This window comes from Leptonotus elevatus, unplaced genomic scaffold (assembly GCF_054856555.1).
Source record: "Leptonotus elevatus isolate MCC_2025b unplaced genomic scaffold, RoL_Lele_1.0 HiC_scaffold_193, whole genome shotgun sequence".
Lineage (NCBI taxonomy): Eukaryota > Metazoa > Chordata > Actinopteri > Syngnathiformes > Syngnathidae > Leptonotus > Leptonotus elevatus.
The window spans coordinates 20001-27500 of NW_028233584.1; the positions used below are offsets into that span (position 1 = coordinate 20001).

The 7500-nt window shown below is 60.9% G+C and overlaps 1 non-coding gene across 1 annotated transcript in view; it reads right to left on the reverse strand.

Moving 5' to 3' along the window:
• Positions 1-174, reverse strand: part of LOC147155019 (18S ribosomal RNA) — a 1935-nt gene extending 1761 nt beyond the window's left edge. Inside the window, exon 1 of the ribosomal RNA XR_015092724.1 lies at positions 1-174. This exon is cut by the window's left edge and continues 1761 nt beyond it. This is a non-coding gene — a ribosomal RNA (18S ribosomal RNA).
• Between the last annotated feature and the right edge of the window lie 7326 nt (positions 175-7500).

A 7500-nucleotide genomic window follows, 5' to 3' on the forward strand; every position in this document is an offset into this window, starting at 1 on the left:
GCATGTATTAGCTCTAGAATTGCCACAGTTATCCAAGTAACGGCGGAGCGATCAAAGGAACCATAACTGATTTAATGAGCCATTCGCAGTTTCACTGTACGGGCCGTGTGTACTTAGACTTGCATGGCTTAATCTTTGAGACAAGCATATGCTACTGGCAGGATCAACCAGGTAGCCTCTGGCGCGGCCGCAGGCGGCGGGCGGGCGGCGCGAGGAGCGAGACCTTCGCCGCCGACGGGCGGTTCGGGTCGCGTCGCGGGCGCCGCCACCGCCGCCCTGCCGGCCGGCTGGGGCGGACGGTGCCTTTTCGGGGGGGGGGTTGCGCTATTGAAGAACGATCGGGACGAGCAGATCGAGATCGCGGTAGAGGCCCACGCCGCGGTGGCATTGGGGCACGCACGCACGCACGCCTACTGGCCTCCCTCTCGAACCTCCGCGCGGCGCGCCAGGTGCTTCGGCCTCGCCATTTGTTTGAAGGGCATGAGAAACATAGTGCTTCCGGAGGCACCGCCGCCGCCTCCGGGCGCCAACCTCCCCCAGACTGGGCTCGCGCCTGTCGGGCGGGGGAGGGAGGGCCGGCGGGGCGCCGGGCTCCGTCGTAGGACGGCCGGGTGATGGCTTCGTAACCCCCCGCCCCGGTTAAAGGGAGGGGGGGCGTACGTCGCCGGTTCGGGGGGCGTCTCGGCCTCGCTTCCAATCGGGCGCGCCGGGGCTGTGCGAGCGCCGGGCCGTCAAAGGCCGGCGTTCGCGGTGGCCGGGGCGCTGTAAGGCGACCCGCGAGCCGGAGGAGCCGCCCGCCCGAACACCGGCGCGAGGCCGGCCGGCGGGGGCCCTCCGAAGGCGGGTCTTGGATGCCGTTCGTACGTGGGAGAAGGTGCGGCGTGTCGCGGGCGACGGCCTGCTGCCGAGGCTCCGGAGGCTCCGGGGGCGGCGCTCTGAAAATATCCGGAAGATCGGCCGACTTGGAAAAAAATTTGAGAACCGGGGCTGAGGAGGGGAAAATCTGGCCAGGGAGGCCGACCCGAAGTGCCTCTAAGTCGGATAGGGATTGGGCGAAACTCCCTTGGAAGTGGCACTCTGAAAAAATTTCCAAGTTTGGCTGACTTAGAAAAATTCGAGAACCAGGATGAGGAGGGGAAAATGTGGCCAGTCAGGCCGACCCGAAGTGCCTCTTAGGCGGATAGGGGTTGGGCGAAACTCCCTTGAAAGTGGCACTCTGAAAAAATTTCCAAGTTTGGCTGACTTAGAAAAAATTCGAGAACCAGGATGAGGAGGGGGAAAATGTGGCCAGTCAGGCCGACCTGAAGTGCCTCTTAGGCGGATAGGGGTTGGGCGAAACTCCCTTGAAAGTGGCACTCTGAAAAAATTTCCAAGTTTGGCTGACTTAGAAAAATTCGAGAACCAGGATGAGGAGGGGGAAAATGTGGCCAGTCAGGCCGACCCGAAGTGCCTCTTAGGCGGATAGGGGTTGGGCGAAACTCCCTTGAAAGTGGCACTCTGAAAAAATTTCCAAGTTTGGCTGACTTAGAAAAAATTCGAGAACCAGGATGAGGAGGGGGAAAATGTGGCCAGTCAGGCCGACCTGAAGTGCCTCTTAGGCGGATAGGGGTTGGGCGAAACTCCCTTGAAAGTGGCACTCAGAAAAAATTTCCAAGTTTGGCTGACTTAGAAAAAATTCGAGAACCAGGATGAGGAGGGGGAAAATGTGGCCAGTCAGGCCGACCCGAAGTGCCTCTTAGGCGGATAGGGGTTGGGCGAAACTCCCTTGAAAGTGGCACTCTGAAAAAATTTCCAAGTTTGGCTGACTTAGAAAAAATTCGAGAACCAGGATGAGGAGGGGGAAAATGTGGCCAGTCAGGCCGACCTGAAGTGCCTCTTAGGCGGATAAGGGTTGGGCGAAACTCCCTTGAAAGTGGCACTCTGAAAAAATTTCCAAGTTTGGCTGACTTAGAAAAAATTCGAGAACCAGGATGAGGAGGGGGAAAATGTGGCCAGTCAGGCCGACCGAAGTGCCTCTTAGGCGGATAGGGGTTGGGCGAAACTCCCTTGAAAGTGGCACTCAGAAAAAATTTCCAAGTTTGGCTGACTTAGAAAAAATTCGAGAACCAGGATGAGGAGGGGGAAAATGTGGCCAGTCAGGCCGACCCGAAGTGCCTCTTAGGCGGATAGGGGTTGGGCGAAACTCCCTTGAAAGTGGCACTCTGAAAAAATTTCCAAGTTTGGCTGACTTAGAAAAAATTCGAGAACCAGGATGAGGAGGGGGAAAATGTGGCCAGTCAGGCCGACCTGAAGTGCCTCTTAGGCGGATAAGGGTTGGGCGAAACTCCCTTGAAAGTGGCACTCTGAAAAAATTTCCAAGTTTGGCTGACTTAGAAAAAATTCGAGAACCAGGATGAGGAGGGGGAAAATGTGGCCAGTCAGGCCGACCCGAAGTGCCCGAAGTGCCTCTTAGGCGGATAGGGGTTGGGCGAAACTCCCTTGAAAGTGGCACTCTGAAAAAATTTCCAAGTTTGGCTGACTTAGAAAAAATTCGAGAACCAGGATGAGGAGGGGGAAAATGTGGCCAGTCAGGCCGACCTGAAGTGCCTCTTAGGCGGATAAGGGTTGGGCGAAACTCCCTTGAAAGTGGCACTCTGAAAAAATTTCCAAGTTTGGCTGACTTAGAAAAAATTCGAGAACCAGGATGAGGAGGGGGAAAATGTGGCCAGTCAGGCCGACCCGAAGTGCCTCTTAGGCGGATAGGGGTTGGGCGAAACTCCCTTGAAAGTGGCACTCTGAAAAAATTTCCAAGTTTGGCTGACTTAGAAAAAATTCGAGAACCAGGATGAGGAGGGGGAAAATGTGGCCAGTCAGGCCGACCTGAAGTGCCTCTTAGGCGGATAGGGGTTGGGCGAAACTCCCTTGAAAGTGGCACTCTGAAAAAATTTCCAAGTTTGGCTGACTTAGAAAAAATTCGAGAACCAGGATGAGGAGGGGGAAAATGTGGCCAGTCAGGCCGACCTGAAGTGCCTCTTAGGCGGATAGGGGTTGGGCGAAACTCCCTTGAAAGTGGCACTCTGAAAATATTTCCAAGTTGGGCTGACTTAGAAAAAATTCGAGAACCAGGCTGAGGAGGGGACCATCTGGCAAGGGAGTCCGACCTAAAGTGCATCTAAAGCGGATATGGGTTGGTCGAGCCTCCCTTGATTTGCCCTGGAGCTCCCACGTCTTAAAAAGGTCTCTCCTATAATTGTACACCAACCATTTTGAGGTTTGGGTGCAAACCTCTCGAATGGGGGGACTCGGTCCCCTATCTACAGCGCCCCTAATGACGACAGGTGGTACTGCGCCCCTGGTAGCCCGGCCATTGAAAATGAATGGGCCCATTCATTTCAATGGGGAATTTCGACCCCTGGTTGCCCGCCATTCATTTCAATGGGGAATTTCGACCCCTGGTCGCCCGCCATTCATTTCAATGGGGACTTTCGACCCCTGGTTGCCCGCCATTCATTTCAATGGGGGATTTCGACCCCTGGTCGCCCGCCATTCATTTCAATGGGGGATTTCGACCCCTGGTAGCCCGCCATTCATTTCAATGGGGGACTTCGACCCCTGGTAGCCCGCCATTCATTTCAATGGGGGACTTGGACCCCTGGTAGCCCGCCATTCATTTCAATGGGGGATTTCGACCCCTGGTCGCCCGCCATTCATTTCAATGGGGGATTTCGACCCCTGGTAGCCCGCCATTCATTTCAATGGGGGACTTCGACCCCTGGTTGCCCGCCATTCATTTCAATGGGGGATTTCGACCCCTGGTCGCCCGCCATTCATTTCAATGGGGGATTTCGACCCCTGGTCGCCCGCCATTCATTTCAATGGGGGATTTCGACCCCTGGTAGCCCGCCATTCATTTCAATGGGGGACTTCGACCCCTGGTAGCCCGCCATTCATTTCAATGGGGGACTTGGACCCCTGGTAGCCCGCCATTCATTTCAATGGGGGACTTCGACCCCTGGTTGCCCGCCATTCATTTCAATGGGGGACTTCGACCCCTGGTTGCCCGCCATTCATTTCAATGGGGGATTTCGACCCCTGGTCGCCCGCCATTCATTTCAATGGGGGATTTCGACCCCTGGTAGCCCGCCATTCATTTCAATGGGGGACTTCGACCCCTGGTTGCCCGCCATTCATTTCAATGGGGGACTTCGACCCCTGGTTGCCCGCCATTCATTTCAATGGGGGATTTCGACCCCTGGTAGCCCGCCATTCATTTCAATGGGGGACTTCGACCCCTGGTTGCCCGCCATTCATTTCAATGGGGGACTTCGACCCCTGGTTGCCCGCCATTCATTTCAATGGGGGATTTCGACCCCTGGTCGCCCGCCATTCGTTCCTATGTGGCGGGGGATTTCAACCCCAGGTCGCCCTCGTGTGGTTCTTTTTGGCGCAGCTGACGGGCTCCGCTGCTCGTGGAGGTTTGCTAGTGGAGGATAACCCCCTGCCTGGGCAACTCGAACGCCCGGCATTCGTTCCTATGTGGCGGGGGATTTCAACCCCAGGTCGCCCTCGTGTGGTTCTTTTTGGCGCAGCTGACGGGCTCCGCTGCTCATGGAGGTTTGCTAGTGGAGGATAACCCCCTGCCTGGGCAACTCGAACGCCCGGCATTCGTTCCTATGTGGCGGGGGATTTCAACCCCAGGCCGCCCTCGTGTGGTTCTTTTTGGCGCAGCTGACGGGCTCCGCTGCTCATGGAGGTTTGCTAGTGGAGGATAACCCCCTGCCTGGGCAACTCGAACGCCCGGCATTCGTTCCTATGTGGCGGGGGATTTCAACCCCAGGTCGCCCTCGTGTGGTTCTTTTTGGCGCAGCTGACCGGGCTCCGCTGCTCATGGAGGTTTGCTAGTGGAGGCCCCCTGCCTGGGCAACTCGAACGCCCGGCATTCGTTCCTATGTGGCGGGGGATTTCAACCCCAGGTCGCCCTCGTGTGGTTCTTTTTGGCGCAGCTGACCGGGCTCCGCTGCTCATGGAGGTTTGCTAGTGGAGGATAACCCCCTGCCTGGGCAACTCGAACGCCCGGCATTCGTTCCTATGTGGCGGGGGATTTCAACCCCAGGTCGCCCTCGTGTGGTTCTTTTTGGCGCAGCTGACCGGGCTCCGCTGCTCATGGAGGTTTGCTAGTGGAGGATAACCCCCTGCCTGGGCAACTCGAACGCCCGGCATTCGTTCCTATGTGGCGGGGGATTTCAACCCCAGGCCGCCCTCGTGTGGTTCTTTTTGGCGCAGCTGACGGGCTCCGCTGCTCATGGAGGTTTGCTAGTGGAGGATAACCCCCTGCCTGGGCAACTCGAACGCCCGGCATTCGTTCCTATGTGGCGGGGGATTTCAACCCCAGGTCGCCCTCGTGTGGTTCTTTTTGGCGCAGCTGACCGGGCTCCGCTGCTCATGGAGGTTTGCTAGTGGAGGATAACCCCCTGCCTGGGCAACTCGAACGCCCGGCATTCGTTCCTATGTGGCGGGGGATTTCAACCCCAGGTCGCCCTCGTGTGGTTCTTTTTGGCGCAGCTGACCGGGCTCCGCTGCTCATGGAGGTTTGCTAGTGGAGGATAACCCCCTGCCTGGGCAACTCGAACGCCCGGCATTCGTTCCTATGTGGCGGGGATTTCAACCCCAGGTCGCCCTCGTGTGGTTCTTTTTGGCGCAGCTGACCGGGCTCCGCTGCTCATGGAGGTTTGCTAGTGGAGGATAACCCCTGCCTGGGCAACTCGAACGCCCGGCATTCGTTCCTATGTGGCGGGGGATTTCAACCCAGGTCGCCCTCGTGTGGTTCTTTTTGGCGCAGCTGACCGGGCTCCGCTGCTCATGGAGGTTTGCTAGTGGAGGATAACCCCCTGCCTGGGCAACTCGAACGCCCGGCTCCCCCCCGGTCCGCTGGAGCTCCTCCAACGGCCAGCAACAAGCCCCGAAGACGGGCGCGCTCCCCGCGGTCCGCTGGAGCTCCGCCAACGGCCAGCAACAAGCCCCGAAGACGGGCGCGCTCCCCGCGGTCCGCTGGAGCTCCTCCAACGGCCAGCAACAAGCCCCGAAGACGGGCGCGCTCCCCCCGGTCCGCTGGAGCTCCTCCAACGTCCAGCAACAAGCCCCGAAGACGGGCGCGCTCCCCGCGGTCCGCTGGAGCTCCTCCAACGGCCAGCAACAAGCCCCGAAGACGGGCGCGCTCCCCCCGGTCCGCTGGAGCTCCTCCAACGGCCAGCAACAAGCCCCGAAGACGGGCGCGCTCCCCCGCGGTCCGCTGGAGCTCCGCCAACGGCCAGCAACAAGCCCCGAAGACGGGCGCGCTCCCCGCGGTCCGCTGGAGCTCCTCCAACGGCCAGCAACAAGCCCCGAAGACGGGCGCGCTCCCCCCGGTCCGCTGGAGCTCCTCCAACGTCCAGCAACAAGCCCCGAAGACGGGCGCGCTCCCCGCGGTCCGCTGGAGCTCCTCCAACGGCCAGCAACAAGCCCCGAAGACGGGCGCGCTCCCCCCGGTCCGCTGGAGCTCCTCCAACGGCCAGCAACAAGCCCCGAAGACGGGCGCGCTCCCCGCGGTCCGCTGGAGCTCCGCCAACGGCCAGCAACAAGCCCCGAAGACGGGCGCGCTCCCCGCGGTCCGCTGGAGCTCCTCCAACGGCCAGCAACAAGCCCCGAAGACGGGCGCGCTCCCCGCGGTCCGCTGGAGCTCCTCCAACGGCCAGCAACAAGCCCCGAAGACGGGCGCGCTCCCCGCGGTCCGCTGGAGCTCCTCCAACGGCCAGCAACAAGCCCCGAAGACGGGCGCGCTCCCCCCCGGTCCGCTGGAGCTCCTCCAACGGCCAGCAACAAGCCCCGAAGACGGGCGCGCTCCCCGCGGTCCGCTGGAGCTCCTCCAACGGCCAGCAACAAGCCCCGAAGACGGGCGCGCTCCCCGCGGTCCGCTGGAGCTCCGCCAACGGCCAGCAACAAGCCCCGAAGACGGGCGCGCTCCCCGCGGTCCGCTGGAGCTCCTCCAACGGCCAGCAACAAGCCCCGAAGACGGGCGCGCTCCCCCCGGTCCGCTGGAGCTCCTCCAACGTCCAGCAAACAAGCCCCGAAGACGGGCGCGCTCCCCCCGGTCCGCTGGAGCTCCTCCAACGTCCAGCAACAAGCCCCGAAGACGGGCGCGCTCCCCGCGGTCCGCTGGAGCTCCTCCAACGGCCAGCAACAAGCCCCGAAGACGGGCGCGCTCCCCCCGGTCCGCTGGAGCTCCGCCAACGGCCAGCAACAAGCCCCGAAGACGGGCGCGCTCCCCCCGGTCCGCTGGAGCTCCTCCAACGGCCAGCAACAAGCCCCGAAGACGGGCGCGCTCCCCCCGGTCCGCTGGAGCTCCTCCAACGGCCAGCAACAAGCCCCGAAGACGGGCGCGCTCCCCGCGGTCCGCTGGAGCTCCTCCAACGGCCAGCAACAAGCCCCGAAGACGGGCGCGCTCCCCGCGGTCCGCTGGAGCTCCGCCAACGGCCAGCAACAAGC